The sequence below is a fragment of the Dendronephthya gigantea genome, unplaced genomic scaffold, assembly GCF_004324835.1.
Source record: "Dendronephthya gigantea isolate DGI-Jeju-01 unplaced genomic scaffold, DenGig_1.0 000415F, whole genome shotgun sequence".
Lineage (NCBI taxonomy): Eukaryota > Metazoa > Cnidaria > Anthozoa > Malacalcyonacea > Nephtheidae > Dendronephthya > Dendronephthya gigantea.
Window position 1 is genome coordinate 37,365 of NW_021163425.1, and position 24,855 is coordinate 62,219.

The 24,855-nt window shown below is 35.0% G+C and overlaps 43 non-coding genes and 54 pseudogenes across 43 annotated transcripts; all 97 read right to left on the bottom strand.

Annotated features, from left to right (window-relative positions):
• Positions 1 to 64: 64 nt before the first annotated feature.
• LOC114543012 lies at positions 65 to 183 on the bottom strand. Its single transcript, XR_003689874.1, has one exon. It is a non-coding gene; the product is annotated as a 5S ribosomal RNA (ribosomal RNA).
• Positions 184 to 261: 78 nt separating this feature from the next.
• LOC114542978 lies at positions 262 to 380 on the bottom strand. Its single transcript, XR_003689843.1, has one exon. It is a non-coding gene; the product is annotated as a 5S ribosomal RNA (ribosomal RNA).
• A 122-nt stretch (positions 381 to 502) lies between these two features.
• LOC114543175 lies at positions 503 to 621 on the bottom strand. The gene has a single exon (XR_003689904.1). It is a non-coding gene; the product is annotated as a 5S ribosomal RNA (ribosomal RNA).
• Positions 622 to 745: 124 nt separating this feature from the next.
• On the bottom strand, positions 746 to 864 carry LOC114543034 (annotated as a pseudogene).
• Positions 865 to 986: 122 nt separating this feature from the next.
• LOC114543020 lies at positions 987 to 1,105 on the bottom strand (annotated as a pseudogene).
• A 124-nt stretch (positions 1,106 to 1,229) lies between these two features.
• Positions 1,230 to 1,348, bottom strand: LOC114542961. The gene has a single exon (XR_003689828.1). It is a non-coding gene; the product is annotated as a 5S ribosomal RNA (ribosomal RNA).
• Positions 1,349 to 1,426: 78 nt separating this feature from the next.
• On the bottom strand, positions 1,427 to 1,545 carry LOC114543024. Its single transcript, XR_003689878.1, has one exon. It is a non-coding gene; the product is annotated as a 5S ribosomal RNA (ribosomal RNA).
• A 123-nt stretch (positions 1,546 to 1,668) lies between these two features.
• Positions 1,669 to 1,787, bottom strand: LOC114543042 (annotated as a pseudogene).
• A 124-nt stretch (positions 1,788 to 1,911) lies between these two features.
• LOC114543057 lies at positions 1,912 to 2,030 on the bottom strand (annotated as a pseudogene).
• Positions 2,031 to 2,153: 123 nt separating this feature from the next.
• LOC114543129 lies at positions 2,154 to 2,268 on the bottom strand (annotated as a pseudogene).
• A 117-nt stretch (positions 2,269 to 2,385) lies between these two features.
• Positions 2,386 to 2,501, bottom strand: LOC114543137 (annotated as a pseudogene).
• Positions 2,502 to 2,618: 117 nt separating this feature from the next.
• LOC114542980 lies at positions 2,619 to 2,737 on the bottom strand. Its single transcript, XR_003689845.1, has one exon. It is a non-coding gene; the product is annotated as a 5S ribosomal RNA (ribosomal RNA).
• Positions 2,738 to 2,856: 119 nt separating this feature from the next.
• LOC114543090 lies at positions 2,857 to 2,973 on the bottom strand (annotated as a pseudogene).
• Positions 2,974 to 3,095: 122 nt separating this feature from the next.
• LOC114543036 lies at positions 3,096 to 3,214 on the bottom strand. Its single transcript, XR_003689879.1, has one exon. It is a non-coding gene; the product is annotated as a 5S ribosomal RNA (ribosomal RNA).
• Positions 3,215 to 3,332: 118 nt separating this feature from the next.
• On the bottom strand, positions 3,333 to 3,451 carry LOC114542970. Its single transcript, XR_003689836.1, has one exon. It is a non-coding gene; the product is annotated as a 5S ribosomal RNA (ribosomal RNA).
• Positions 3,452 to 3,574: 123 nt separating this feature from the next.
• On the bottom strand, positions 3,575 to 3,693 carry LOC114543094 (annotated as a pseudogene).
• Positions 3,694 to 3,816: 123 nt separating this feature from the next.
• Positions 3,817 to 3,935, bottom strand: LOC114543028 (annotated as a pseudogene).
• A 124-nt stretch (positions 3,936 to 4,059) lies between these two features.
• On the bottom strand, positions 4,060 to 4,178 carry LOC114542981. Its single transcript, XR_003689846.1, has one exon. It is a non-coding gene; the product is annotated as a 5S ribosomal RNA (ribosomal RNA).
• Positions 4,179 to 4,301: 123 nt separating this feature from the next.
• On the bottom strand, positions 4,302 to 4,420 carry LOC114542982. The gene has a single exon (XR_003689847.1). It is a non-coding gene; the product is annotated as a 5S ribosomal RNA (ribosomal RNA).
• A 121-nt stretch (positions 4,421 to 4,541) lies between these two features.
• On the bottom strand, positions 4,542 to 4,660 carry LOC114543048. Its single transcript, XR_003689880.1, has one exon. It is a non-coding gene; the product is annotated as a 5S ribosomal RNA (ribosomal RNA).
• A 121-nt stretch (positions 4,661 to 4,781) lies between these two features.
• Positions 4,782 to 4,900, bottom strand: LOC114543013. Its single transcript, XR_003689875.1, has one exon. It is a non-coding gene; the product is annotated as a 5S ribosomal RNA (ribosomal RNA).
• Positions 4,901 to 5,026: 126 nt separating this feature from the next.
• Positions 5,027 to 5,145, bottom strand: LOC114543044 (annotated as a pseudogene).
• Positions 5,146 to 5,268: 123 nt separating this feature from the next.
• LOC114542998 lies at positions 5,269 to 5,387 on the bottom strand. The gene has a single exon (XR_003689861.1). It is a non-coding gene; the product is annotated as a 5S ribosomal RNA (ribosomal RNA).
• Positions 5,388 to 5,508: 121 nt separating this feature from the next.
• Positions 5,509 to 5,627, bottom strand: LOC114543060. The gene has a single exon (XR_003689881.1). It is a non-coding gene; the product is annotated as a 5S ribosomal RNA (ribosomal RNA).
• A 121-nt stretch (positions 5,628 to 5,748) lies between these two features.
• On the bottom strand, positions 5,749 to 5,864 carry LOC114543078 (annotated as a pseudogene).
• Positions 5,865 to 5,978: 114 nt separating this feature from the next.
• On the bottom strand, positions 5,979 to 6,096 carry LOC114543132 (annotated as a pseudogene).
• Positions 6,097 to 6,214: 118 nt separating this feature from the next.
• Positions 6,215 to 6,329, bottom strand: LOC114543150 (annotated as a pseudogene).
• A 121-nt stretch (positions 6,330 to 6,450) lies between these two features.
• On the bottom strand, positions 6,451 to 6,569 carry LOC114543072. The gene has a single exon (XR_003689882.1). It is a non-coding gene; the product is annotated as a 5S ribosomal RNA (ribosomal RNA).
• Positions 6,570 to 6,913: 344 nt separating this feature from the next.
• LOC114542996 lies at positions 6,914 to 7,032 on the bottom strand. Its single transcript, XR_003689860.1, has one exon. It is a non-coding gene; the product is annotated as a 5S ribosomal RNA (ribosomal RNA).
• Positions 7,033 to 7,155: 123 nt separating this feature from the next.
• On the bottom strand, positions 7,156 to 7,274 carry LOC114543076 (annotated as a pseudogene).
• A 97-nt stretch (positions 7,275 to 7,371) lies between these two features.
• On the bottom strand, positions 7,372 to 7,490 carry LOC114543086. Its single transcript, XR_003689884.1, has one exon. It is a non-coding gene; the product is annotated as a 5S ribosomal RNA (ribosomal RNA).
• Positions 7,491 to 7,614: 124 nt separating this feature from the next.
• LOC114543016 lies at positions 7,615 to 7,733 on the bottom strand (annotated as a pseudogene).
• A 119-nt stretch (positions 7,734 to 7,852) lies between these two features.
• LOC114543151 lies at positions 7,853 to 7,966 on the bottom strand (annotated as a pseudogene).
• Positions 7,967 to 8,081: 115 nt separating this feature from the next.
• Positions 8,082 to 8,200, bottom strand: LOC114543186. Its single transcript, XR_003689914.1, has one exon. It is a non-coding gene; the product is annotated as a 5S ribosomal RNA (ribosomal RNA).
• A 102-nt stretch (positions 8,201 to 8,302) lies between these two features.
• Positions 8,303 to 8,421, bottom strand: LOC114543098. Its single transcript, XR_003689885.1, has one exon. It is a non-coding gene; the product is annotated as a 5S ribosomal RNA (ribosomal RNA).
• A 122-nt stretch (positions 8,422 to 8,543) lies between these two features.
• On the bottom strand, positions 8,544 to 8,662 carry LOC114542992. Its single transcript, XR_003689856.1, has one exon. It is a non-coding gene; the product is annotated as a 5S ribosomal RNA (ribosomal RNA).
• A 117-nt stretch (positions 8,663 to 8,779) lies between these two features.
• On the bottom strand, positions 8,780 to 8,898 carry LOC114543088 (annotated as a pseudogene).
• A 119-nt stretch (positions 8,899 to 9,017) lies between these two features.
• Positions 9,018 to 9,134, bottom strand: LOC114543116 (annotated as a pseudogene).
• Positions 9,135 to 9,378: 244 nt separating this feature from the next.
• On the bottom strand, positions 9,379 to 9,497 carry LOC114543178. The gene has a single exon (XR_003689907.1). It is a non-coding gene; the product is annotated as a 5S ribosomal RNA (ribosomal RNA).
• Positions 9,498 to 9,620: 123 nt separating this feature from the next.
• On the bottom strand, positions 9,621 to 9,739 carry LOC114543114 (annotated as a pseudogene).
• Positions 9,740 to 9,864: 125 nt separating this feature from the next.
• On the bottom strand, positions 9,865 to 9,983 carry LOC114542973. The gene has a single exon (XR_003689839.1). It is a non-coding gene; the product is annotated as a 5S ribosomal RNA (ribosomal RNA).
• Positions 9,984 to 10,229: 246 nt separating this feature from the next.
• LOC114543111 lies at positions 10,230 to 10,348 on the bottom strand. The gene has a single exon (XR_003689886.1). It is a non-coding gene; the product is annotated as a 5S ribosomal RNA (ribosomal RNA).
• A 123-nt stretch (positions 10,349 to 10,471) lies between these two features.
• Positions 10,472 to 10,590, bottom strand: LOC114543056 (annotated as a pseudogene).
• A 123-nt stretch (positions 10,591 to 10,713) lies between these two features.
• Positions 10,714 to 10,832, bottom strand: LOC114543022 (annotated as a pseudogene).
• Positions 10,833 to 10,956: 124 nt separating this feature from the next.
• Positions 10,957 to 11,075, bottom strand: LOC114543049 (annotated as a pseudogene).
• A 251-nt stretch (positions 11,076 to 11,326) lies between these two features.
• On the bottom strand, positions 11,327 to 11,445 carry LOC114543029 (annotated as a pseudogene).
• Positions 11,446 to 11,568: 123 nt separating this feature from the next.
• LOC114542974 lies at positions 11,569 to 11,687 on the bottom strand. The gene has a single exon (XR_003689840.1). It is a non-coding gene; the product is annotated as a 5S ribosomal RNA (ribosomal RNA).
• Positions 11,688 to 11,936: 249 nt separating this feature from the next.
• On the bottom strand, positions 11,937 to 12,055 carry LOC114543007. Its single transcript, XR_003689870.1, has one exon. It is a non-coding gene; the product is annotated as a 5S ribosomal RNA (ribosomal RNA).
• A 122-nt stretch (positions 12,056 to 12,177) lies between these two features.
• Positions 12,178 to 12,296, bottom strand: LOC114543109 (annotated as a pseudogene).
• Positions 12,297 to 12,420: 124 nt separating this feature from the next.
• Positions 12,421 to 12,539, bottom strand: LOC114543051 (annotated as a pseudogene).
• Positions 12,540 to 12,661: 122 nt separating this feature from the next.
• Positions 12,662 to 12,780, bottom strand: LOC114542994. The gene has a single exon (XR_003689858.1). It is a non-coding gene; the product is annotated as a 5S ribosomal RNA (ribosomal RNA).
• A 124-nt stretch (positions 12,781 to 12,904) lies between these two features.
• On the bottom strand, positions 12,905 to 13,023 carry LOC114543061 (annotated as a pseudogene).
• Positions 13,024 to 13,146: 123 nt separating this feature from the next.
• On the bottom strand, positions 13,147 to 13,265 carry LOC114543115 (annotated as a pseudogene).
• Positions 13,266 to 13,388: 123 nt separating this feature from the next.
• On the bottom strand, positions 13,389 to 13,507 carry LOC114543062 (annotated as a pseudogene).
• Positions 13,508 to 13,756: 249 nt separating this feature from the next.
• Positions 13,757 to 13,875, bottom strand: LOC114542966. Its single transcript, XR_003689832.1, has one exon. It is a non-coding gene; the product is annotated as a 5S ribosomal RNA (ribosomal RNA).
• A 123-nt stretch (positions 13,876 to 13,998) lies between these two features.
• LOC114543080 lies at positions 13,999 to 14,117 on the bottom strand (annotated as a pseudogene).
• A 123-nt stretch (positions 14,118 to 14,240) lies between these two features.
• Positions 14,241 to 14,359, bottom strand: LOC114543191. Its single transcript, XR_003689919.1, has one exon. It is a non-coding gene; the product is annotated as a 5S ribosomal RNA (ribosomal RNA).
• Positions 14,360 to 14,610: 251 nt separating this feature from the next.
• Positions 14,611 to 14,729, bottom strand: LOC114543031 (annotated as a pseudogene).
• A 122-nt stretch (positions 14,730 to 14,851) lies between these two features.
• Positions 14,852 to 14,970, bottom strand: LOC114543045 (annotated as a pseudogene).
• A 249-nt stretch (positions 14,971 to 15,219) lies between these two features.
• Positions 15,220 to 15,338, bottom strand: LOC114543009. The gene has a single exon (XR_003689871.1). It is a non-coding gene; the product is annotated as a 5S ribosomal RNA (ribosomal RNA).
• A 122-nt stretch (positions 15,339 to 15,460) lies between these two features.
• LOC114543023 lies at positions 15,461 to 15,579 on the bottom strand (annotated as a pseudogene).
• A 124-nt stretch (positions 15,580 to 15,703) lies between these two features.
• Positions 15,704 to 15,821, bottom strand: LOC114543139 (annotated as a pseudogene).
• A 124-nt stretch (positions 15,822 to 15,945) lies between these two features.
• Positions 15,946 to 16,064, bottom strand: LOC114543105 (annotated as a pseudogene).
• A 124-nt stretch (positions 16,065 to 16,188) lies between these two features.
• Positions 16,189 to 16,307, bottom strand: LOC114543131 (annotated as a pseudogene).
• A 124-nt stretch (positions 16,308 to 16,431) lies between these two features.
• LOC114543187 lies at positions 16,432 to 16,550 on the bottom strand. The gene has a single exon (XR_003689915.1). It is a non-coding gene; the product is annotated as a 5S ribosomal RNA (ribosomal RNA).
• A 123-nt stretch (positions 16,551 to 16,673) lies between these two features.
• LOC114543106 lies at positions 16,674 to 16,792 on the bottom strand (annotated as a pseudogene).
• Positions 16,793 to 16,916: 124 nt separating this feature from the next.
• LOC114543091 lies at positions 16,917 to 17,035 on the bottom strand (annotated as a pseudogene).
• Positions 17,036 to 17,158: 123 nt separating this feature from the next.
• LOC114543110 lies at positions 17,159 to 17,277 on the bottom strand (annotated as a pseudogene).
• Positions 17,278 to 17,401: 124 nt separating this feature from the next.
• Positions 17,402 to 17,520, bottom strand: LOC114543113 (annotated as a pseudogene).
• A 122-nt stretch (positions 17,521 to 17,642) lies between these two features.
• On the bottom strand, positions 17,643 to 17,761 carry LOC114542995. Its single transcript, XR_003689859.1, has one exon. It is a non-coding gene; the product is annotated as a 5S ribosomal RNA (ribosomal RNA).
• A 124-nt stretch (positions 17,762 to 17,885) lies between these two features.
• On the bottom strand, positions 17,886 to 18,004 carry LOC114543148 (annotated as a pseudogene).
• Positions 18,005 to 18,122: 118 nt separating this feature from the next.
• LOC114542971 lies at positions 18,123 to 18,241 on the bottom strand. The gene has a single exon (XR_003689837.1). It is a non-coding gene; the product is annotated as a 5S ribosomal RNA (ribosomal RNA).
• A 123-nt stretch (positions 18,242 to 18,364) lies between these two features.
• On the bottom strand, positions 18,365 to 18,483 carry LOC114543118 (annotated as a pseudogene).
• Positions 18,484 to 18,607: 124 nt separating this feature from the next.
• LOC114543102 lies at positions 18,608 to 18,726 on the bottom strand (annotated as a pseudogene).
• A 123-nt stretch (positions 18,727 to 18,849) lies between these two features.
• On the bottom strand, positions 18,850 to 18,968 carry LOC114543123. Its single transcript, XR_003689887.1, has one exon. It is a non-coding gene; the product is annotated as a 5S ribosomal RNA (ribosomal RNA).
• Positions 18,969 to 19,091: 123 nt separating this feature from the next.
• On the bottom strand, positions 19,092 to 19,210 carry LOC114543181. The gene has a single exon (XR_003689910.1). It is a non-coding gene; the product is annotated as a 5S ribosomal RNA (ribosomal RNA).
• Positions 19,211 to 19,332: 122 nt separating this feature from the next.
• LOC114542972 lies at positions 19,333 to 19,451 on the bottom strand. The gene has a single exon (XR_003689838.1). It is a non-coding gene; the product is annotated as a 5S ribosomal RNA (ribosomal RNA).
• Positions 19,452 to 19,574: 123 nt separating this feature from the next.
• LOC114543067 lies at positions 19,575 to 19,693 on the bottom strand (annotated as a pseudogene).
• Positions 19,694 to 19,817: 124 nt separating this feature from the next.
• Positions 19,818 to 19,933, bottom strand: LOC114543128 (annotated as a pseudogene).
• Positions 19,934 to 20,056: 123 nt separating this feature from the next.
• Positions 20,057 to 20,175, bottom strand: LOC114543135. The gene has a single exon (XR_003689888.1). It is a non-coding gene; the product is annotated as a 5S ribosomal RNA (ribosomal RNA).
• Positions 20,176 to 20,298: 123 nt separating this feature from the next.
• Positions 20,299 to 20,417, bottom strand: LOC114543182. The gene has a single exon (XR_003689911.1). It is a non-coding gene; the product is annotated as a 5S ribosomal RNA (ribosomal RNA).
• A 289-nt stretch (positions 20,418 to 20,706) lies between these two features.
• On the bottom strand, positions 20,707 to 20,827 carry LOC114543149 (annotated as a pseudogene).
• Positions 20,828 to 20,950: 123 nt separating this feature from the next.
• Positions 20,951 to 21,069, bottom strand: LOC114543005. The gene has a single exon (XR_003689868.1). It is a non-coding gene; the product is annotated as a 5S ribosomal RNA (ribosomal RNA).
• Positions 21,070 to 21,434: 365 nt separating this feature from the next.
• LOC114543170 lies at positions 21,435 to 21,553 on the bottom strand. Its single transcript, XR_003689900.1, has one exon. It is a non-coding gene; the product is annotated as a 5S ribosomal RNA (ribosomal RNA).
• A 125-nt stretch (positions 21,554 to 21,678) lies between these two features.
• Positions 21,679 to 21,797, bottom strand: LOC114543035 (annotated as a pseudogene).
• Positions 21,798 to 21,922: 125 nt separating this feature from the next.
• Positions 21,923 to 22,041, bottom strand: LOC114543192. The gene has a single exon (XR_003689920.1). It is a non-coding gene; the product is annotated as a 5S ribosomal RNA (ribosomal RNA).
• Positions 22,042 to 22,164: 123 nt separating this feature from the next.
• LOC114543180 lies at positions 22,165 to 22,283 on the bottom strand. Its single transcript, XR_003689909.1, has one exon. It is a non-coding gene; the product is annotated as a 5S ribosomal RNA (ribosomal RNA).
• A 209-nt stretch (positions 22,284 to 22,492) lies between these two features.
• On the bottom strand, positions 22,493 to 22,612 carry LOC114543156 (annotated as a pseudogene).
• A 123-nt stretch (positions 22,613 to 22,735) lies between these two features.
• On the bottom strand, positions 22,736 to 22,854 carry LOC114543071 (annotated as a pseudogene).
• A 123-nt stretch (positions 22,855 to 22,977) lies between these two features.
• Positions 22,978 to 23,095, bottom strand: LOC114543038 (annotated as a pseudogene).
• Positions 23,096 to 23,218: 123 nt separating this feature from the next.
• Positions 23,219 to 23,336, bottom strand: LOC114543046 (annotated as a pseudogene).
• Positions 23,337 to 23,460: 124 nt separating this feature from the next.
• LOC114543147 lies at positions 23,461 to 23,579 on the bottom strand. The gene has a single exon (XR_003689889.1). It is a non-coding gene; the product is annotated as a 5S ribosomal RNA (ribosomal RNA).
• Positions 23,580 to 23,701: 122 nt separating this feature from the next.
• LOC114543120 lies at positions 23,702 to 23,817 on the bottom strand (annotated as a pseudogene).
• A 122-nt stretch (positions 23,818 to 23,939) lies between these two features.
• LOC114543070 lies at positions 23,940 to 24,058 on the bottom strand (annotated as a pseudogene).
• Positions 24,059 to 24,179: 121 nt separating this feature from the next.
• Positions 24,180 to 24,297, bottom strand: LOC114543039 (annotated as a pseudogene).
• A 123-nt stretch (positions 24,298 to 24,420) lies between these two features.
• LOC114543142 lies at positions 24,421 to 24,537 on the bottom strand (annotated as a pseudogene).
• Positions 24,538 to 24,657: 120 nt separating this feature from the next.
• Positions 24,658 to 24,775, bottom strand: LOC114543011. Its single transcript, XR_003689873.1, has one exon. It is a non-coding gene; the product is annotated as a 5S ribosomal RNA (ribosomal RNA).
• Between the last annotated feature and the right edge of the window lie 80 nt (positions 24,776 to 24,855).

The window sequence follows — 24,855 nt, forward strand, 5'->3', positions numbered from 1 at the left end:
AATATTCCTTTTGGGAAAATTGATGAAGTACATTGAAATAATTTTCTAATAATAAATCAAAAGGAGCCTACGACACGAAGTATTCCTAAGAGGTCACCCACCCAAGTACTAACTTCGCCCGACTTGTTTTAACTTTGGTGATCAGACGAGAACCAGTGCTTTCCAAGTGGTATGGACGTAGACATAGCCTTTGAGAAAACAAGAGCTTTTGGGAAAATTGATGAGTACATTGAAATAATTTTCTACTAATAAATCAAAACGAGCCTACGAAACGAAGTATTCCTAAGAGGTCACCCACCCAAGTACTAACTTCGCCCGACTTGTTTTAACTTTGGTGATCAGACGAGAACCAGTGCTTTCCAAGTGGTATGGACGTAGACGATGCCTTTGAGAAAACAAGAGCTTTTGATCTTTGAATATTTTTGGATAAAATTAAAAAAATATTCCTTTTGGGAAAATTGATGAGTACATTGAAATAATTTTCTACTAATAAATCAAAAGGAGCCTACGACACGAAGTATTCCTAAGAGGTCACCCACCTAAGTACTAACTTCGCCCGACTTGTTTTAACTTTGGTGATCAGACGAGAACCAGTGCTTTCCAAGTGGTATGGACGTAGACGACGCCTTTGAGAAAACAAGAGCTTTTGATCTTTGAATATTTTTGGATAAAATTAAAAAAAATATTCCTTTTGGGAAAATTGATGAAGTACATTGAAATAATTTTCTAATAATAAATCGAAAGGAGCCTATGACACAAAGTATTCCTAAGAGGTCACCCACCCAAGTACTAACTTCGCCCGACTTGTTTTAACTTTGGTGATCAGACGAGAACCAGTGCTTTCTAAGTGGTATGGACGTAGACGTCGCCTTCGAGAAAAAAGGGCTTTTGATCCATGAATAATTTTGAATGAAATTAAAAAAAGTATTTCTTTTGGGAAAATTGATGAGTACATTGAAATAATTTTCTACTAATAAATCAAAAGGAGCCTACGACACGAAGTATTCCTAACAGGTCACCCACCCAGGTACTAACTTCGCCCGACTTGTTTTCACTTTAGTGATCAGACGAGAACCAGTGCTTTCCAAGTGGTATGGACGTAGACATCACCTTTTAGAAAACAAGACCATTTCATCTAGGAATATTTTTTGATAAAATTAAAAAAAATATTCCTTTTGGGAAAATTGATGAAGTACATTGAAATAATTTTCTATTAATAAATCAAAAGAAGCCTACGACACGAAGTATTCCTAAGAGGTCACCCACCCAAGTACTAACTTCACCCGACTTGTTTTAACTTTGGTGATCAGACGAGAACCAGTGCTTTCCAAGTGGTATGGACGTAGACATAGCCTTTGAGAAAACAAGAGCTTTTTGGAAAATTGATGAGTACATTGAAATAATTTTCTACTAATAAATCAAAACGAGCCTACGACACGAAGTATTCCTAAGAGGTCACCCACCCAAGTACTAACTTCGCCCGACTTGTTTTAACTTTGGTGATCAGACGAGAACCAGTGCTTTCCAAGTGGTATGGACGTAGACGATGCCTTTGAGAAAACAAGAGCTTTTGATCTTTGAATATTTTTGGATAAAATTAAAAAAAATATTCCTTTTGGGAAAATTGATGAGTACATTGAAATAATTTTCTACTAATAAATCAAAAGGAGCCTACGACACGAAGTATTCCTAAGAGGTCACCCACCTAAGTACTAACTTCGCCCGACTTGTTTTAACTTTTGTGATCAGACGAGAACCAGTGCTTTCAAAGTGGTATGGACGTAGACGACGCCTTTGAGAAAACAAGAGCTTTTGATTTTTGAATATTTTTGGATAAAATTAAAAAAAATATTCCTTTTGGGAAAATTGATGAAGTACATTGAAATAATTTTCTAATAATAAATCAAAAGGAGCCTATGACACGAAGTATTCCTAAGAGGTCACCCCCCCAAGTACTAACTTCGCCCGACTTGTTTTAACTTTGGTGATCAGACGAGAACCAGTGCTTTCCAAGTGGTATGGAAATAGACATAGCCTTTGAGAAAACAAGAGCGTTTGATCTTTGAATATTTTTGGATAAAATTAAAAAAAATATTCCTTTTGGGAAAATTGATGAGTACATTCAAAAAATTTTCTACTAATAAATCAAAAGGAGCCTACGACACGAAGTATTCCTAAAGTCTCCCACCCAGTACTAACTTCGCCCGACTTGTTTTAACTTTGGTGATCAGACGGAACCAGTGCTTTCCAAGTGGTATGGACGTAGACATAGCCTTTGAGAAAACAAGAGCTTTAATCTGAATATTTTTGGATAAAATAAAAAAAATATTCCTTTTGGGAAAATTGATGAGTACATTGAAATAATTTTCCATTAAAAACAAAAGGAGCCTACGACACCAAGTATTCCTAAAGGTCACCCACCAAGTACTAACTTCGCCCGACTTGTTTTAACTTTGGTGATCAACGAGAACCAGTGCTTTCCAAGTGGTATGGACGTAGACATCGCCTTTGAGAAAACAAGGCTTTTTCCATGAATATTTTTGGATAAAATTAAAAAAAATTCCTTTTGGGAAAATTGATGAGTACATTGAAATAATTTTCTATAATAAATCAAAAGGAGCCTACGACACGAAGTATTCCTAAGAGGTCACCCACCCAAGTACTAACTTCGCCCGACTTGTTTTAACTTTGGTGATCAGACTAGAACCAGTGCTTTCCAAGTGGTATGGACGTAGACATGCCTTTGAGAAAACAAGAGCTTTTGATCTTAATATTTTTGATAAAATTAAAAAAAATATTCCTTTTGGGAAAATTGATGAGTACATTGAAATAATTTTCTACTAATAAATCAAAAGGAGCCTACGACACGAAGTATTCCTAAGAGGTCACCCACCCAAGTACTAACTTCGCCCGACTTGTTTTAACTTTTGATCAGACGAGAACCAGTGCTTTCCAAGTGGTATGGACGTAGACACGCCTTTGAGAAAACAAGAGCTTTTGATCTTTGAATATTTTTGGATAAAATTAAAAAAAATATTCCTTTTGGGAAAATTGATGAGTACATTGAAATAATTTTCTAATAATAAATCAAAAGGAGCCTACGACACGAAGTATTCCTAAGAGGTCACCCACCCAAGTACTAACTTCGCCCGACTTGTTTTAACTTTGGTGATCAGACGAGAACCAGTGCTTTCCAAGTGGTATGGACGTAGACATAGCCTTTGAGAAAACAAGAGCTTTGATCTTTGAATATTTTTGGATAAAATTAAAAAAATATTCCTTTTAAAATTGATGAGTACATTCAAATAATTTTCTACTAATAAATCAAAAGGAGCCTACGACACGAAGTATTCCTAACAGGTCTCCCACCCAGGTACTAACTTCGCCCGACTTGTTTTAACTTTGGTGATCAGACGAGAACCAGTGCTTTCCAAGTGGTATGGACGTAGACATAGCCTTTGAGAAAACAAGAGCTTTAATCTATGAATATTTTTGGATAAAAGTAAAAAAAATATTCCTTTTGGGAAAATTGATGAAGTACATTGAAATAATTTTCCATTAAAAAAACAAAAGGAGCCTACGACACGTAGTATTCCTAAAATGTCACCCACCCAAGTACTAACTTCGCCCGATTTGTTTTAACTTTGGTGATCCTACGAGAACCAGTGCTTTCCAAGTGGTATGGACGTAGACATCGCCTTCGAGAAAACAAGGGCTTTTGATCCATGAATATTTTTGGATAAAATTAAAAAAAATATTTCTTTTGGGAAAATTGATGAGTACATTGAAATAATTTTCTATTAATTAATCAAAAGGAGCCTACGACACGAAGTATTCCTAAGAGGTCACCCACCCAAGTACTAACTTCGCCCGACTTGTTTTAACTTTGGACATCAGACGAGAACCAGTGCTTTCCAAGTGGTATGGACGTAGACATCGCCTTTGAGAAAACAAGAGCTTTTGATCGATGAATATTTTTTGATAAAATTAAAAAAAATATTCCTTTTGGGAAAATTGATGAAGCACATTGAAATAATTTTCTATTAATAAATCAAAAGGAGCCTACGACACGAAGTATTCCTAAGAGGTCACCCACCCAAGTACTAACTTCGCCCGACTTGTTTTAACTTTGGTGATCAGACTAGAACCAGTGCTTTCCAAGTGGTATGGACGTAGACATAGCCTTTGAGAAAACAAGAGCTTTTATTCTATGAATATTTTTTGATAAAATTAAAAAAAATATTCCTTTTGGGAAAATTGATGAGTACATTGAAATAATTTTCTACTAATAAATCAAAAGGAGCCTACGACACGAAGTATTCCTAAGAGGTCACCCACCCAAGTACTAACTTCGCCCGACTTGTTTTAACTTTGGTGATCAGACTAGAACCAGTGCTTTCCAAGTGGTATGGACGTAGACATAGCCTTTGAGAAAACAAGAGCTTTTGATCTATGAATATTTTTGGATAAAATTAAAAAAATATTCCTTTTGGGAAAATTGATGAGTACATTGAAATAATTTTCTATAATAAATCAAAAGGAGCCTACGACACGAAGTATTCCTAAGAGGTCACCCACCCAAGTACTAACTTCGCCCGACTTGTTTTAACTTTGGTGATCAGACGAGAACCAGTGCTTTCCAAGTGGTATGGACGTAGACATAGCCTTTGAGAAAACAAGAGCTTTTGATCTTGAATATTTTTGGATAAAATTAAAAAAAATTTCCTTTTCGGAAAATTGATGAGTACATTGAAATAATTTTCTATTAATAAATCAAAAGGAGCCTACGACACGAAGTATTCCTAAGAGGTCACCCACCCAAGTACTAACTTCGCCCGATTTGTTTTAACTTTGGTGATCCTACGAGAACCAGTGCTTTCCAAGTGGTATGGACGTAGACATCGCCTTTGAGAAAACAACAGCTTTTGATCAATGAATATTTTTGGATAAAATTAAAAAAAAACATTCCTTTTGGGAAAATTGATGAGTACATTGAAAAAATTTTCTAGTAATAAATCCAAAAAGGAGCCTACGACACGAAGTATTCCTAAGAAGACACCCACCCAGGTACTAACTTCGCCCGATTTGTTTTAACTTTGGTGATCAGACGAGAACCAGTGCTTTCCAAGTGGTATGGACGTAGACATAGCCTTTGAGAAAACAAGAGCTTTTGATCTATGAATATTTTTGGATAAAATTAAAAAAAATATTCCTTTTGGGAAAATTGATGAGTACATTGAAATAATTTTCTATTAATAAATCAAAAGGAGCCTACGACACGAAGTATTCCTTAGAGGTCACCCACCCAAGTATTAACTTCGCCCGACTTGTTTTAACTTTGGTGATCAGACGAGAACCAGTGCTTTCCAAGTGGTATGGACGTAGACATCGCCTTTGAGAAAACAAGAGCTTTTGATCATGAATATTTTTGGATAAAATTAAAAAAAATATTCCTTTTGGGAAAATTGATGAGTACATTGAAATAATTTTCTATAATAAATCAAAAGGAGCCTACGACACGAAGTATTCCTAAGAGGTCACCCACCCAAGTACTAACTTCGCCCGACTTGTTTTAACTTTGGTGATCAGACGAGAACCAGTGCTTTCCAAGTGGTATGGACGTAGACATCGCCTTCGAGAAAACAAGGGCTTTTTTGATCCATGAATATTTTTGGATAAAATTAAAAAGAATATTCTTTTGGAAAATTGATGAGTACATTGAATAATTTTCTATTAATAATCAAAAGGAGCCTACGACACGAAGTATTCCTAAAGGTCCCACCCAAGTACTAACTTCGCCCGACTTGTTTTAACTTTGGTGATCAGACGAGAACCAGTGCTTTCCAAGTGGTATGGACGTAGACATAGCCTTTGAGAAAACAAGAGCTTTTGATCTGAATATTTTTGGAAATTAAAAAAATATTCCTTTTGGAAAATTGATGAGTATTGAAATAATTTTCTATTAATTAATCAAAAGGAGCCTACGACACGAAGTATTCCTAAGAGGTGACCTTCCAAGTATTAACTTCGCCCGACTCTTTTTAACTTTGGTGATCAGACGAGAACCAGTGCTTTCCAAGTGGTATGGACGTAGACATAGCCTTTGAAAAACAAGAGCTTTTGATCTTGAATATTTTTGGATAAATTAAAAAAAATATTCCTTTTGGGAAAATGATGAGTACATTGAAATAATTTTCTATAATAAATCAAAAGGAGCCTACGACACGAAGTATTCCTAACAGGTCACCCACCCAGTACTAACTTCGCCCGACTTGTTTTAACTTTGGTGATCAGACGAACAGTGCTTCCCAAGTGGTATGGACGTAGACATCGCCTTTGAAAACAAGAGCTTTTGATCCATGAATATTTTTGGTTAAATTAAAAAAAATATATTTCTTTTGGGAAATTGATGAGTACATTGGAATAATTTTCTATTAATTAATCAAAAGGAGCCTACGACACGAAGTATTCCTAAGAGGTCACCCACCCAAGTACTAACTTCGCCCGACTTGTTTTAACTTTGGTGATCAGACGAGAACCAGTGCTTTCCAAGTGGTATGGACGTAGACATACCCTTTGAGAAAACAAGAGCTTTTGATCGATGAATATTTTTGGATAAAATTAAAAAAAATATTCTTTTTGGGAAAATTGATGAAGTACATTGAAATAATTTTCTATTAATAAATCAAAAGGAGCCTACGACACGAAGTATTCCTAAGAGGTCACCCACCCAAGTACTAACGTCGCCCGACTTGTTTTAACTCAGTGCTTTCCAAGTGGTATGGACGTAGACATCGCCTTCGAGAAAACAAGGGCTTTTGATCCATGAATATTTTTGGATAAAATTAAAAAATATTTCTTTTGGGAAAATTGATGAGTACATTGGAATAATTTTTTTTATTTAATCAAAAGAAGCCTACGACACGAAGTATTCCTAAGAGGTCACCCACGCAAGTACTAACTTCACCCGACTTGTTTTAACTTTGGTGATCAGACGAGAACCAGTGCTTTCCAAGTGGTATGGACGTAGACATAGCCTTTGAGAAAACAAGAGCTTTTGATCTATGAATATTTTTGGATAAAATTAAAAAAAATATTTCTTTTGGGAAAATTGATGAGTACATTGAAATAATTTTCTACTAATGAATCAAAAGGAGCCTACGACACAAAGTATTCCTAACAGGTCACCCACCAAGGTACTAACTTCGCCCAACTTGTTTTAACTTTGGTGATCAGACGAAAACCAGTGCTTTCCAAGTGGTATGGACTTAGACATGCCTTGAGAAAACAAGAGCTTTTGATCATGAATATTTTTTGATAAAATTTAAATATGATGAAGTACAATGAATAATTTATACTAAAATCAAAAGGAGCCTACGACACGAAGTATTCCTAAGAGGTCACCCACCCAAGTACTAACTTCGCCCGACTTGTTTTAACTTTGGTGATCAGACGAGAACCAGTGCTTTCCAAGTGGTATGGACGTAGACATCGCCTTTGAGAAAACAAGAGCTTTTGATATATGAATATTTTTGGATAAAATTAAAAAAAATATTCTTTTTGGGAAAATTGATAAAGTACATTGAAATAATTTTCTATTAATAAATCAAAAAGAGCCTACGACACGAAGTATTCCTAAGAGGTCACCTACCCAAGTACTAACTTCGCCCGACTTGTTTTAACTCTGGTGATCAAACGAGAACCAGTGCTTTCCAAGTGGTATGGACGTAGACATCGCCTTCGAGAAAACAAGGGCTTTTTCTCCATGAATATTTTTGGATAAATTAAAAAAATATTCTTTTGGGAAAATTGATGAGTACATTGAAATAATTTTCTATTAATAATCAAAAGGAGCCTACGACACGAAGTATTCCTAAGAGTCACACCCAGTACTAACTTCGCCCGACTTGTTTTAACTTTGTGATCAGACGAGAACCAGTGCTTTCCAAGTGGTATGGACGTAGACATAGCCTTTGAGAAAACAAGGCTTTTGATCTTGAATATTTTGGATAAATTAAAAAAATATTCCTTTTGGGAAAATTGATGAGTACATTGAATAATTTTCTATTAATATCAAAAGGAGCCTACGACACGAAGTATTCCTTAGAGGTCACCCACCCAAGTACTAACTTCGCCCGACTTGTTTTAACTTTGGTGATCAGACGAGAACCAGTGCTTTCCAAGTGGTATGGACGTAGACATAGCCTTTAGAAACAAGAGCTTTTCATCTAGAATATTTTTGGATAAATTAAATATTGGGATGAAGTACATTGAAATAATTTTCTACTAATAAATAAAAAGGAGCCTACGACACGAAGTATTCCTAAGAGGTCACCCACCCAAGTACTAACTTCGCCCGACTTGTTTTAACTTTGGTGATCAGACGAGAACCAGTGCTTTCCAAGTGGTATGGACGTAGACATAGCCTTTGAGAAAACAAGAGCTTTTGATCTATGAATATTTTTGGATAAATTAAAAAAAATATTTCTTTTGGGAAAATTGATAAGTACATTGAAATAATTTTCTACTAATGAATCAAAAGGAGCCTACGACACAAAGTATTCCTAACAGGTCACCCACCAAGGTACTAACTTCGCCCGACTTGTTTTAACTTTGGTGATCAGACGAGAACCAGTGCTTTCCAAGTGGTATGGACGTAGACATAGCCTTTGAGAAAAACAAGCTTTTCATCTTTGAATAATTTTTGGATAAATTAAAAAATATTTTTTTGGAAAATTGATGAGTACATTGAAATAATTTTCTATTAATAATCAAAAGGAGCCTACGACAAGAAGTATTCCTAAGAGGTCACCCATCCAAGTACTAACTTCGCCCGACTTGTTTTAACTTTGGGGATCAGACGAGAACCAGTGCTTTCCAAGTGGTATGGATGTAGACATCGCTTTCGAGAAAACCAGGGCTTTTGATCCATGAATATTTTTGCTTAAATTAAAAAAATATTTCTTTTGGGAAAATTAATGAGTACATTGGAATAATTTTTCTAATTAATCAAAAGGAGCCTACGACACAGTATTCCTAAGAGGTCACCCACCCAAGTACTAACTTCGCCCGACTTGTTTTAACTTTGGTTATCAGACGAGAACCAGTGCTTTCCAAGTGATATGGACGTAGACATGGCCTTTGAGAAAACAACAGCTTTTGATATTTGAATATTTTTGGATAAAATTAAAAAAATATTCCTTTTGGGAAAATTGATGAGTACATTGAAATAATTTTCTACTAATAATCAAAAGAGACTACGACACGAAGTATTCCTAAAAGGTCACCCACCCAAGTACTAACTTCGCCCGACTTGTTTTAACTTTGGTGATCACGAGATGAGTACATTGGATAATTTTCTATTAATTAATCAAAAGGAGCCTACGACACAAAGTATTCCTAAGAGGTCACCCACCCAAGTACTAACTTCGCCCGACTTGTTTTAACTTTGGTGATCAGACGAGAACCAGTGCTTTCCAAGTGGTATGGACGTAGACATAGCCTTTGAGAAAACAAGAGCTTTTCATCTTTGAATATTTTTGGATACAATTAAAAAAAATATTCCTTTTGGGAAAATTGATGAGTACATTGAAATAATTTTCTATTAATTAATCAAAAGGAGCCTACGACAAGAACTATTCCTAAGAGGTCACCCATCCAAGTACTAACTTCGCCCGACTTGTTTTAACTTTGGGGATCAGACGAGAACCAGTGCTTTCCAAGTGGTATGGATGTAGACATCGCTTTCGAGAAAACCAGGGCTTTTGATCCATGAATATTTTTGGAAAAAAATTTAAAAAAAATATTTCTTTTGGGAAAATTAATGAGTACATTGGAATAATTTTCTATTAATTAATCAAAAGGAGCCTACGACACAAAGTATTCCTAAGAGGTCACCCACCCAAGTACTAACTTCGCCCGACTTGTTTTAACTTTGGTGATCAGACGAGAACCAGTGCTTTCCAAGTGATATGGACGTAGACATAGCCTTTGAGAAAATAACAGCTTTTGATATTTGAATATTTTGGATAAAATTAAAAAATATTCCTTTGGGAAAATTGATGAGTACATTGAAATAATTTTCTACTAATAAATCAAAAGGAGACTACGACACGAAGTATTCCTAAAAGGTCACCAACCCAAGTACTAACTTCGCCCGACTTGTTTTAACTTTGGTGATCAGACGAGATGAGTACATTGGAATAATTTTCTATTAATTAATCAAAAGGAGCCTACGACACGAAGTATTCCTAAGAGGTCACCCACCCAAGTACTAACTTCGCCCGACTTGTTTTAACTTTGGTGATCAGACGAGAACCAGTGCTTTCCAAGTGGTATGGACGTAGACATAGCCTTTGAGAAAACAAGAGCTTTTCATCTTTGAATATTTTTGGATACAATTAAAAAAAATATTCCTTTTGGGAAAATTGATGAGTACATTGAAATAATTTTCTACTAATAAATTAAAAGGAGCCTACGACACGAAGTATTCCTAACAGGTCACCCACCCAGGTACTAACTTCGCCCGACTTGTTTTAACTTATGTGATCAGACGAGAACCAGTGCTTTCCAAGTGGTATGGACGTAGACATAGCCTTTGAGAAAACAACAGCTTTTGATCTTTGAATATTTTGGGATAAAATTAAAAAAAATATTTCATTTGGGAAAATTGATGAGTACATTGGAATAATTTTCTATTAATTAATCAAAAGGAGCCTACGACACGAAGTATTCCTAAGAGGTCTCCCACCCAAGTACTAACTTCGCCCGACTTGTTTTAACTTTGGTTATCAAACGAGAACCAGTGCTTTCCAAGTAGTATGGACGTAGACATAGCCTATGAGAAAACAAGAGCTTTTGATCGATGAATATTTTTGGATAAAATTAAAAAAAATATTCCTTTTGGGAAAATTGATGAAGTACATTGAAATAATTTTCTATTAATAAATCAAAAGGAGCCTACGACACGAAGTATTCCTAAGAGGTCACCCACCCAAGTACTAACTTCGCCCGACTTGTTTTATTTTTGGTGATCAGACGAAAACCAGTGCTTTCCAAGTGGTATGGACGTAGACATCACCTTTTAGAAAACAAGAGCTTTTCATCTAAGAATATTTTTGGAAAAAATTAAAAAAAATATTCCTATTTGGAAAATTGATGAAGTACATTGAAATAATTTTCTACTAACAAATCAAAAGGAGACTACGACACGAAGTATTCCTAAAAGGTCACCCACCCAAGTACTAACTTCGCCCGACTTGTTTTAACTTTGGTGATCAGACGAGATGAGTACATTGGAATAATTTTCTATTAATTAATCAAAAGGAGCCTACGACACGAAGTATTCCTAAGAGGTCACCCACCCAAGTACTAACTTCGCCCGACTTGTTTTAACTTTGGGGATCAGACGAGAACCAGTGCTTTCCAAGTGGTATGGATGTAGACATCGCTTTCGAGAAAACCAGGGCTTTTGATCCATGAATATTTTTGGATAAAATTAAAAAAAATATTTCTTTTGGGAAAATTTATGAGTACATTGGAATAATTTTCTATTAATTAATCAAAAGGAGCCTACGACACAAAGTATTCCTAAGAGGTCACCCACCCAAGTACTAACTTCGCCCGACTTGTTTTAACTTTGGTGATCAGACGAGAACCAGTGCTTTCCAAGTGATATGGACGTAGACATAGCCTTTGAGAAAACAACAGCTTTTGGTATTTGAATATTTTTGGATAAAATTAAAAAAATATTCCTTTTGGGAAAATTGATGAGTACATTGAAATAATTTTCTACTAATAAATCAAAAGGAGACTACGACACGAAGTATTCCTAAAAGGTCACCCACCCAAGTACTAACTTCGCCCGACTTGTTTTAACTTTGGTGATCAGACGAGATGAGTACATTGGAATAATTTTCTATTAATTAATCAAAAGGAGCCTACGACACGAAGTATTCCTAAGAGGTCACCCACCCAAGTACTAACTTCGCCCGACTTGTTTTAACTTATGTGATCAGACGAGAACCAGTGCTTTCCAAGTGGTATGGACGTAGACATAGCCTTTGAGAAAACAACAGCTTTTGATCTTTGAATATTTTTGGATAAAATTAAAAAAATATTTCATTTGGGAAAATTGATGAGTACATTGGAATAATTTTCTATTAATTAATCAAAAGGAGCCTACGACACGAAGTATTCCTAAGAGGTCACCCACCCAAGTACTAACTTCGCCCGACTTGTTTTAACTTTAGGGATCAGACGAGAACCAGTGCTTTCCAACTGGTATGGACTTAGACATCGCCTTTGAGAAAACCAGAGCTTTTGATCGATGAATATTTTTGGATAAAATTAAAAAAAATATTCCTTTTGGGAAAATTGATGAAGTACATTGAAATAATTTTCTATTAATAAATCAAAAGGAGCCTACGACACGAAGTATTCCTAAGAGGTCACCAACCCAAGTACTAACTTCGCCCGACTTGTTTTAACTTTGGGGATCAGACGAGAACCAGTGCTTTCCAAGTGGTATGGACGTAGACATCGCCTTCGAGAAAACCAGGGCTTTTGATCCATAAATATTTTTGGATAAAATTAAAAAAATATTTCTTTTGGGAAAATTGATGAGTACATTGGAATAATTTTCTATTAATTAATCAGAACGAGCCTACGACACAAAGTATTCCTAAGAGGTCACCCACCCAAGTACTAACTTCGCCCGACTTGTTTTAACTTTGGTGATCAGACGAGAACCAGTGCTTTCCAAGTGGTATGCACGTAGACATAGCCTTTGAGAAAACAAGAGCTTTTGATATTTGAATATTTTTGGATTAAATTAAAAAAAAATATTCCTTTTGGGAAAATTGATGAGTACATTGAAAAAATTTTCTACTAATAAATCAAAAGGAGACTACGACACGAAGTATTCCTAAAAGGTCACCCACCCAGGTACTAACTTCGCCCGACTTGTTTTAACTCTGGTGATCAGACGAGAACCAGTGCTTTCCAAGTAATATGGACGTAGACATAGCCTTTTAGAAAACAAGAGCTTTTGATCTTTAAATATTTTTGGATAAAATTAAAAAAAATATTCCTTTTGGGAAAATTGATGAGTACATTGAAATAATTTTCTATTAATTAATCAAAAGGAGCCTACGACAAGAACTATTCCTAAGAGGTCACCCATCCAAGTACTAACTTCGCCCGACTTGTTTTAACTTTGGGGATCAGACGAGAACCAGTGCTTTCCAAGTGGTATGGATGTAGACATCGCTTTCGAGAAAACCAGGGCTTTTGATCCATGAATATTTTTGGATAAAATTAAAAAAAATATTTCTTTTGGGAAAATTAATGAGTACATTGGAATAATTTTCTATTAATTAATCAAAAGGAGCCTACGACACAAAGTATTCCTAAGAGGTCACCCACCCAAGTACTAACTTCGCCCGACTTGTTTTAACTTTGGTGATAAGACGAGAACCAGTGCTTTCCAAGTGATATGGACGTAGACATAGCCTTTGAGAAAACAACAGCTTTTGATATTTGAATATTTTTGGATAAAATTAAAAAAATATTCCTTTTGGGAAAATTGATGAGTACATTGAAATAATTTTCTACTAATAAATCAAAAGGAGACTACGACACGAAGTATTCCTAAAAGGTCACCAACCCAAGTACTAACTTCGCCCGACTTGTTTTAACTTTGGTGATCAGACGAGATGAGTACATTGGAATAATTTTCTATTAATTAATCAAAAGGAGCCTATGACACGAAGTATTCCTAAGAGGTCACCCACCCAAGTACTAACTTCGCCCGACTTGTTTTAACTTTGGTGATCAGACGAGAACCAGTGCTTTCCAAGTGGTATGGACGTAGACATAGCCTTTGAGAAAACAAGAGCTTTTGATCTTTGAATATTTTTGGATACAATTAAAAAAAATATTCCTTTTGGGAAAATTGATGAGTACATTGAAATAATTTTCTACTAATAAATTAAAAGGAGCCTACGACACGAAGTATTCCTAACAGGTCACCCACCCAGGTACTAACTTCGCCCGACTTGTTTTAACTTATGTGATCAGACGAGAACCAGTGCTTTCCAAGTAGTATGGACGTAGACATAGCCTATGAGAAAACAAGAGCTTTTGATCGATGAATATTTTTGGATAAAATTAAAAAAATATTCCTTTTGGGAAAATTGATGAAGTACATTGAAATAATTTTCTATTAATAAATCAAAAGGAGCCTACGACACGAAGTATTCCTAAGAGGTCACCCACCCAAGTACTAACTTCGCCCGACTTGTTTTAACTTTGGTGATCAGACGAAAACCAGTGCTTTCCAAGTGGTATGGACGTAGACATCACCTTTTAGAAAACAAGAGCTTTTCATCTAAGAATATTTTTGGAAAAAATTAAAAAAAATATTCCTTTTTGGAAAATTGATGAAGTACATTGAAATAATTTTCTACTAACAAATAAAAAGGAGACTACGACACGAAGTATTCCTAAAAGGTCACCCACCCAAGTACTAACTTCGCCCGACTTGTTTTAACTTTGGTGATCAGACGAGATGAGTACATTGGAATAATTTTCTATTAATTAATCAAAAGGAGCCTACGACACGAAGTATTCCTAAGAGGTCACCCACCCAAGTACTAACTTCGCCCGACTTGTTTTAACTTTGGGGATCAGACGAGAACCAGTGCTTTCCAAGTGGTATGGATGTAGACATCGCTTTCGAGAAAACCAGGGCTTTTTATCCATGAATATTTTTGGATAAAATTAAAAAAATATTTCTTTTGGGAAAATTAATGAGTACATTGGAATAATTTTCTATTAATTAATCAAAAGGAGCCTACGACACAAAGTATTCCTAAGAGGTCACCCACCCAAGTACTAACTTCGCCCGACTTGTTTTAACTTTGGTGATCAGACGAGAACGAGTGCTTTCCAAGTGATATGGACGTAGACATAGCCTTTGAGAAAACAACAGCTTTTGGTATTTGAATATTTTTGGATAAAATTAAAAAAATATTCCTTTTGGGAAAATTGATGAGTACATTGAAATAATTTTCTACTAATAAATCAAAAGGAGACTACGACACGAAGTATTCCTAAAAGGTCACCCACCCAAGTACTAACTTCGCCCGACTTGTTTTAACTTTGGTGATCAGACGAGATGAGTACATTGGAATAATTTTCTATTAATTAATCAAAAGGAGCCTACGACACGAAGTATTCCTAAGAGGTCACCCACCCAAGTACTAACTTCGCCCGACTTGTTTTAACTTATGTGATCAGACGAGAACCAGTGCTTTCCAAGTGGTATGGACGTAGACATAGCCTTTGAGAAAACAACAGCTTTTGATCTTTGAATATTTTTGGATAAAATTAAAAAAATATTTCATTTGGGAAAATTGATGAGTACATTGGAATAATTTTCTATTAATTAATCAAAAGGAGCCTACGACACGAAGTATTCCTAAGAGGTCTCCCACCCAAGTACTAACTTCGCCCGACTTGTTTTAACTTTGGTTATCAAACGAGAACCAGTGCTTTCCAAGTAGTATGGACGTAGACATAGCCTATGAGAAAACAAGAGCTTTTGATCGATGAATATTTTTGGAAAAAATTAAAAAAAATATTCCTTTTGGGAAAATTGATGAAGTACATTGAAATAATTTTCTATGAATAAATCAAAAGGAGCCTACGACACGAAGTATTCCCAAGAGGTCACCCATCCAAGTACTAACTTCCCCGATTTGTTTTAACCTTGGTGATTAGACGAGAACCAGTGCTTTCCAAGTGGTATGGACGTAGACATAGCCTTCGAAAAAACAAGAGCTTTTAATCTTTGAATATTTTTGGATAAAATTAAAAAAAAATATTCCTTTTGCGAAAATTGATGAGTACATTGAAATAATTTTCTACTAATAAATCAAAAGGAGCCTACGACACGAAGTATTCCTAAGAGGTCACCCACCCAAATACCAACTTCGCCCGACTTGTTTTAATTTTGATGATCAGACGAAAACCAGTGCTTTCCAAGTGGTATGGACGTAGACATCACCTTTTAGAAAACAAGAGCTTTTTATCTAGGAATATTTTTGGAAAAAATTAAAAAAAATATTTCTTTTTGGAAAATTGATGAAGTACATTGAAATAATTTTCTATTAATAAATCAAAAGGAGCCTACGACACGAAGTATTCCTAGGAGGTCACCCACCCAAATATTAACTTCGGCCGACTTGTTTTAACTTTGGTGATCAGAAAAAAACCAGTGCTTTCCAAGTGGTATGGACGTAGACATCACCTTTTAGAAAACAAGAGCTTTTCATTTAAGAATATTTTTGAAAAAAATTAAAAAAAAATACTTCATTTGGAAAAATTGATGAGTACATTAAAATAATTATCTATTAATAAATCAAACGGAGCCTACGACACGAAGTATTCCTAAGAGGTCACCCACCCAAGTACTAACTTCGCCCTACTTGTTTTAACTTTGGTGATTAGACGAAAACCAGTGCTTTCCAAGTGGTATGGACGTAGACATAGCCTTTGAGAAAACAAAAGCTTTTGATCTGTGAATATTTTTGGATAAAATTAAAAAAAATATTTCATTTGGGAAAATTGATGAGTACATTGGAATAATTTTCTATTAATTAATCAAAAGGAGCCTACTACACGAAGTATTCCTAAGAGGTCACCCACCCAAGTACTAACTTCGCCCGACTTGTTTTAACTTTGGTTATCAAACGAGAACAAGTGCTTTCCAAGTAGTATGGGCGTAGACATAGCCTTTGAGAAAACAAGGGCTTTTGATCTTTGAATATTTTTGGAAAAAATTAAAAAAAATATTTCTTTTTGGAAAATTGATGAAGTACATTGAAATAATTTTCTATTAATAAATCAAAAGGAGCCTACGACACGAAGTATTCCTAGGAGGTCACCCACCCAAGTATTAACTTCGGCCGACTTGTTTTAACTTTGGTGATCAGACAAAAACCAGTGCTTTCCAAGTGGTATGGACGTAGACATCACCTTTTAGAAAAAAAGAGCTTTTCATCTAAGAATATTTTTGGAAAAAATTAAAAAAAATATTTCATTTGGAAAAATTGATGAGTACATTGAAATAATTTTCTATTAATTAATCAAAAGGAGCCTACGACACGAAGTATTCCTAAGAGGTCACCCACCCAAGTACTAACTTCGCCCGACTTGTTTTAACTTTAGGGATCAGACGAGAACCAGTGCTTTCCAACTGGTATGGACTTAGACATCGCCTTTGAGAAAACCAGAGCTTTTGATCGATGAATATTTTTGGATAAAATTAAAAAAAATATTCCTTTTGGGAAAATTGATGAAGTACATTGAAATAATTTTCTATTAATAAATCAAAAGGAGCCTACGACACGAAGTATTCCTAAGAGGTCACCAACCCAAGTACTAACTTCGTTCGACTTGTTTTAACTTTGGGGATCAGACGAGAACCAGTGCTTTCCAAGTGGTATGGACGTAGACATCGCCTTCGAGAAAACAAGGGCTTTTGATCCATAAATATTTTTGAATAAATTAAAAAAAATATTTCTTTTGGGAAAATTGATGAGTACATTGGAATAATTTTCTATTAATTAATCAAAAGGAGCCTACGACACAAAGTATTCCTAAGAGGTCACCCACCCAAGTACTAACTTCGCCCGACTTGTTTTAACTTTGGTGATCAGACGAGAACCAGTGCTTTCCAAGTGGTATGCACGTAGACATAGCCTTTGAGAAAACAAGAGCTTTTGATATTTGAATATTTTTGGATAAAATTAAAAAAAAATATTCCTTTTGGGAAAATTGATGAGTACATTGAAAAAATTTTCTACTAATAAATCAAAAGGAGACTACGACACGAAGTATTCCTAAAAGGTCACCCACCCAGGTACTAACTTCGCCCGACTTGTTTTAACTCTGGTGATCAGACGAGAACCAGTGCTTTCATATTAATATGGACGTTGACATAGCCTTTAGAAAACAAGAGCTTTTGATCTTTAAATATTTTTGGATAAAATTAAAAAAATATTCCTTTGGGAAAATTGATGAGTACATTGAATAATTTCTACTAATAAATCAAACGGAGCCTACGACACGAAGTATTCCTAAGAGGTCACCCACCCAAGTACTAACTTCGCCCGACTTGTTTTAACTTTGGTGATCCGACGAAAACCAGTGCTTTCCAAGTGGTATGGACGTAGACATAGCCTTTGAGAAAACAAAAGCTTTTGATCTTTGAATATTTTTGGATAAAATTAAAAAAAATATTTCATTTGGGAAAATTGATGAGTACATTGGAATAATTTTCTATTAATTAATCAAAAGGAGCCTACTACACGAAGTATTCCTAAGAGGTCACCCACCCAAGTACTAACTTCGTCCGACTTGTTTTAGCTTTGGTTATCAAACGAGAACCAGTGCTTTCCAAATAGTATGGACGTAGACATAGCTTTTGAGAAAACAAGAGCTTTCGATCTTTGAATAATTTTGGATAAAATTAAAAAAAAATATTCCTTTTGGGAAAATTGATGAGTACATTGAAATAATTTTCTACTAATAAATCAAAAGGAGACTACGACACGAAGTATTCTTAAAAGGTTACCCACCCAGGTACTAACTTCGCCCGACTTGTTTTAACTCTGGTGATCAGACGAGAACCAGTGCTTTCCAAGTAATATGGACGTAGACATAGCCTTTGAGAAAACAAGAGTTTTTGATCTTTGAATATTTTTGGATAAAATTAAAAAAAATATTCGTTTTGGGAAAATTGATGAGTACATCGAAATAATTTTCTACTAATAAATTAAAAGGAGCCTACGACACGAAGTATTCCTAAGAGGTCACCCACCCAAGTACTAACTTCGCCCGACTTGTTTTAACTTTGGTGATCAGACGAGAACCAGTGCTTTCCAAGTGGTATGGACGTAGACATAGCCTTTGAGAAAACAAGAGCTTTTGATCTTTGAATATTTTTGGATAAAATTAAAAAAAATATTTCATTTGGGAAAATTGATGAGTACATTGAAATAATTTTCTACTAATAAATCAAACGGAGCCTACGACACGAAGTATTCCTAAGAGGTCACCCACCCAAGTACTAACTTCGCCCTACTTGTTTTAACTTTGGTGATCAGACGAAAACCAGTGCTTTCCAAGTGGTATGGACGTAGACATAGCCTTTAGAAAACAAGAGCTTTTGATCTTTAAATATTTTTGGATAAAATTAAAAAAAATATTCCTTTTGGGAAAATTGATGAGTACATTGAAATAATTTTCTACTAATAAATCAAACGGAGCCTACGACACGAAGTATTCCTAAGAGGTCACCCACCCAAGTACTAACTTCGCCCGACTTGTTTTAACTTTGGTGATCCGACGAAAACCAGTGCTTTCCAAGTGGTATGGACGTAGACATAGCCTTTGAGAAAACAAAAGCTTTTGATCTTTGAATATTTTTGGATAAAATTAAAAAAAATATTTCATTTGGGAAAATTGATGAGTACATTGGAATAATTTTCTATTAATTAATCAAAAGGAGCCTACGACACGAAGTATTCCTAAGAGGTCACCCACCCAAGTACTAACTTCGTCCGACTTGTTTTAACTTTGGTTATCAAACGAGAACCAGTGCTTTCCAAATAGTATGGACGTAGACATAGCTTTTGAGAAAACAAGAGCTTTCGATCTTTGAATAATTTTGGATAAAATTAAAAAAAAATATTCCTTTTGGGAAAATTGATGAGTACATTGAAATAATTTTCTACTAATAAATCAAAAGGAGACTACGACACGAAGTATTCTAAAGGTCACCCACCCAGTACTAACTTCGCCCGACTTGTTTTAACTCTGGTGATCAGACGAGAACCAGTGCTTTCCAAGTAATATGGACGTAGACATAGCCTTTGAGAAAACAAGAGCTTTTGATCTTTGAATATTTTTGGATAAAATTAAAAAAAATATTCGTTTTGGGAAAATTGATGAGTACATCGAAATAATTTTCTACTAATAAATCAAAAGGAGCCTACGACACGAAGTATTCCTAAGAGGTCACCCACCCAAGTACTAACTTCGCCCGACTTGTTTTAACTTTGGTGATCAGACGAGAACCAGTGCTTTCCAAGTGGTATGGACGTAGACATAGCCTTTGAGAAAACAAGAGCTTTTGATCTTTGAATATTTTTGGATAAAATTAAAAAAAATATTTCATTTGGGAAAATTGATGAGTACATTGAAATAATTTTCTACTAATAAATCAAACGGAGCCTACGACACGAAGTATTCCTAAGAGGTCACCCACCCAAGTACTAACTTCGCCCTACTTGTTTTAACTTTGGTGATCAGACGAAAACCAGTGCTTTCCAAGTGGTATGGACGTAGACATAGCCTTTGAGAAAACAAAAGCTTTTGATCTTTGAATATTTTTGGATAAAATTAAAAAAAATATTTCTAAGAGGTCACCCACCGAAGTACTAACTTCGCCCGACTTGTTTTAACTTTGGTGATCAGACGAGAACCAGTGCTTTCCAAGTGGTATGGACGCAGACATAGCCTTTGAGAAAACAAGAGCTTTCGATCTTTGAATATTTTTGGATAAAATTAAAAAAAAATATTCCTTTTGGGAAAATTGATGAGTACATTGAAATAATTTTCTACTAATAAATCAAAAGGAGACTACGACACGAAGTATTCCTAAAATGTCACCCACCCAAGTACTAACTTCGCCCGACTTGTTTTAACTTTTCGGTGATCAGACGAGAACCAATGCTTTCCAAGTAATATGGACGTAGACAAATCCTTTGAGAAAAAAAGAGCTTTTTATCTTTGAATATTTTTGGATAAAATTAAAAAAAATATTCCTTTTGGGAAAATTAATGAGTACATTGAAATAATTTTCTACTAATAAATCAAACGGAGCCTACGACACGAAGTATTCCTAAGAGGTCACCCACCCAAGTACTAACTTCGCCCAACTTGTTTTAACTTTGGTTATCAAACGAGAACCAGTGCTTTCCAAGTAGTATGGACGTAGACATAGCCTTTGAGAAAACAAGAGCTTTTGATCTTTGAATATTTTTGGATAAAATTAAAAAAATATTCCTTTTGGGAAAATTGATGAGTACATTGAAATAATTTTCTACTAATAAATCAAAAGGAGCTACGACAGGAAGTATTCCTAAAGGTTACCCACCCAAAGGTACTAACTTCGCCCGACTTGTTTGAACTATGGTGATCAGACGAGAACCAGTGCTTTCCAAGTAATATGGACGTAGACATAGCCTTTGAGAAAACAAGAGCTTTTGATCTTTGAATATTTTTGGATAAAATTAAAAAAAATATTCCTTTTTGGAAAATTGATGAAGTACATTGCAATAATTTTCTACTAATAAATCAAAAGGAGCCTACGACACGAAGTATTCCTAAGAGGTCACCCACCGAAGTACTAACTTCGCCCGACTTGTTTTAACTTTGGTGATCAGACGAGAACCAGTGCTTTCCAAGTGGTATGGACGTAGACATAGCCTTTGAGAAAACAAGAGCTTTCGATCTTTGAATATTTTTTGATAAAATGAAAAAAAAAATATTCCTTTTGGGAAAATTGTAAAGTACATTGAAATAATTTTCTACTAATAAATCAAAATAAGACTACGACACGAAGTATTCCTAAAATGTCACCCACCCAGGTACTAACTTCGCCCGACTTGTTTTAACTTTGGTGATCAGACGAGAACCAGTGCTTTCCAAGTGGTATGGACGTAGACATAGCCTTTGAGAAAACAAGAGCTTTTGGTTTTTTAAATTTTCTTGGATAAAATTAAAAAAAAATATTCCTTTTGGGAAAATTGATGAGTACATTGAAATAATTTTCTACTAATAAATCAAAAGGAGCCTACGACACGAAGTATTCCTAAGAGGTCACCCACCCAAGTACTAACTTCGCCCGACTTGTTTTAACTTTGGTGATCAGACGAAAACCAGTGCTTTCCAAGTGGTATGGACGTAGACATAGCCTTTGAGAAAACAAGAGCTTTTCATCTTTGAATATTTTTGAATAAAATTAAAAAAAATATTTCATTTGGGAAAATTGATGAGTACATTGGAATAATTTTCTATTAATTAATCAAAAGGAGCCTACGACACGAAGTATTCCTAAGAGGTCACCCACCCAAGTACTAACTTCGCCCAACTTGTTTTAACTTTGGTGATCAGACGAAAACCAGTGCTTTCCAAGTGGTATGGACGTAGACATAGCCTTTGAGAAAACAAGAGCTTTTGATCTTTGAATATTTTTGGATAAAATTAAAAAAAATATTTCTAAGAGGTCACCCACCGAAGTACTAACTTCGCCCTACTTGTTTTAACTTTGGTGATCAGACGAAAACCAGTGCTTTCCAAGTGGTATGGACGTAGACATAGCCTTTGAGAAAACAAAAGCTTTTGATCTTTGAATATTTTTGGATAAAATTAAAAAAATATTTCTAAGAGGTCACCCACCCAAGTACTAACTTCGCCCGACTTGTTTTAACTTTGGTGATCAGACGAGAACCAGTGCTTTCCAAGTGGTATGGACGTAGACATAGCCTTTGAGAAAACAAGAGCTTTTGATCTTTGAATATTTTTGGATAAAATTAAAAAAAATATTCCTTTTGGGAAAATTGATGAGTACATTGAAATAATTTTCTACTAATAAATCAAAAGGAGCCTACGACACGAAGTATTCCTAAAAGGTCACCCACCCAAGTACTAACTTCGCCCGACTTGTTTTAACTCTGGTGATCAGACGAGAACCAATGCTTTCCAAGTAATATGGACGTAGACAAATCCTTTGAGAAAACAAGAGCTTTTTATCTTTGAATATTTTTGGATAAAATTAAAAAAAATATTCCTTTTTGGAAAATTGATGAGTACATTGAAATAATTTTCTACTAATAAATCAAAAGGAGCCTACGACACGAAGTATTCCTAAGAGGTCACCCACCCAAGTACTAACTTCGCCCGACTTGTTTTAACTTTGGTGATCAGACGAGAACCAGTGCTTTCCAAGTGTATGGACGTAGACATAGCCTTTGAGAAAACAAGAGCTTTTGATCTTTGAATATTTTTGGATAAAATTAAAAAAAATATTCCTTTTGGGAAAATTGATGAGTACATTGAAATAATTTTCTACTAATAAATCAAAAGGAGCCTACGACACGAAGTATTCCTAAGAGGTCACCCACCCAAGTACTAACTTCGCCCGACTTGTTTTAACTTGGTGATCAGACGAGAACCAGTGCTTTCCAAGTAGTATGGACGTAGACATAGCCTTTGAGAAAACAAGAGCTTTTGATCTTTGAATATTTTTGGATAAAATTAAAAAAAATATTCTTTTTAGGAAAATTGATGAAGTACATTGAAATAATTTTCTACTAATAAATCAAAAGGAGCCTACGACACGAAGTATTCCTAAGAGGTCACCCACCCAAGTACTAACTTCGCCCGACTTGTTTTAACTTTGGTGATCAGACGAGAACCAGTGCTTTCCAAGTGGTATGGACGTAGACATAGCCTTTGAGAAAACAAGAGCTTTTGATCTTTGAATATTTTTGGATAAAATTAAAAAATAATTCCTTTTGGGAAAATTGATGAGTACATTGAAATAATTTTCTACTAATAAATCAAAAGGAGCCTACGACACGAAGTATTCCTAACAGGTCACCCACCAAGGTACTAACTTCGCCCGACTTGTTTTAACTTTGGTGATCAGACGAGAACCAGTGCTTTCCAAGTATGGACGTAGACATAGCCCTTGAGAAAACAAGAGCGTTTGATCTTTGAATATTTTTGGATAAAATTAAAAAAATATTCCTTTTGGGAAAATTGATGAGTACATTGAAATAATTTTCTACTAATAAATCAAAAGGAGCCTACGACACGAAGTATTCCTAACAGGTCACCCACCCAGGTACTAACTTTGCCCGACTTGTTTTAACTTTGGTGATCAGACGAAAACCAGTGCTTTCCAAGTGGTAAGGACGTAGACATAGCCTTTAAGAAAACAAGAGCTTTTGATCTTTGAATATTTTTGGATAAAATTAAAAAAATATTCCTTTTGGGAAAATTGATGAGTACATTGAAATAATTTTCTATTAATAATCAAAAGGAGCCTACGACACGAAGTATTCCTAAGAGGTCACCCACCCAAGTACTAACTTCGCCCGACTTGTTTTAACTTTGGTGATCAGACGAGAACCAGTGCTTTCCAAGTGTATGGACGTAGACATAGCCTTTAAGAAAACAAGAGCTTTTGATCTTTGAATATTTTTGGATAAAATTAAAAAAAATATTCCTTTTGGGAAAATTGATGAGTACATTGAAATAATTTTCTACTAATAAATCAAAAGGAGCCTACGACACGAAGTATTCCTAACAGGTCACCCACCCAAGTACTAACTTCGCCCGACTTGTTTTAACTTGGTGATCAGACGAGAACCAGTGCTTTCCAAGTATATGGACGTAGACATAGCCTTTGAGAAAACAAGAGCTTTTGATCTTTGAATATTTTTGGATAAAATTAAAAAAAATTCCTTTTGGGAAAATTGATGAGTACATTGAAATAATTTTCTATAATAAATCAAAAGGAGCCTACGACACGAAGTATTCCTAAGAGGTCACCCACCCAAGTACTAACTTCGCCCGACTTGTTTTAACTTGGTGATCAGACGAGAACCAGTGCTTTCCAAGTGGTATGGACGTAGACATAGCCTTTGAGAAAACAAGAGCTTTTGATCATAATATTTTTGGATAAAATTAAAAAAAATATTCTTTTGGAAAATTGAT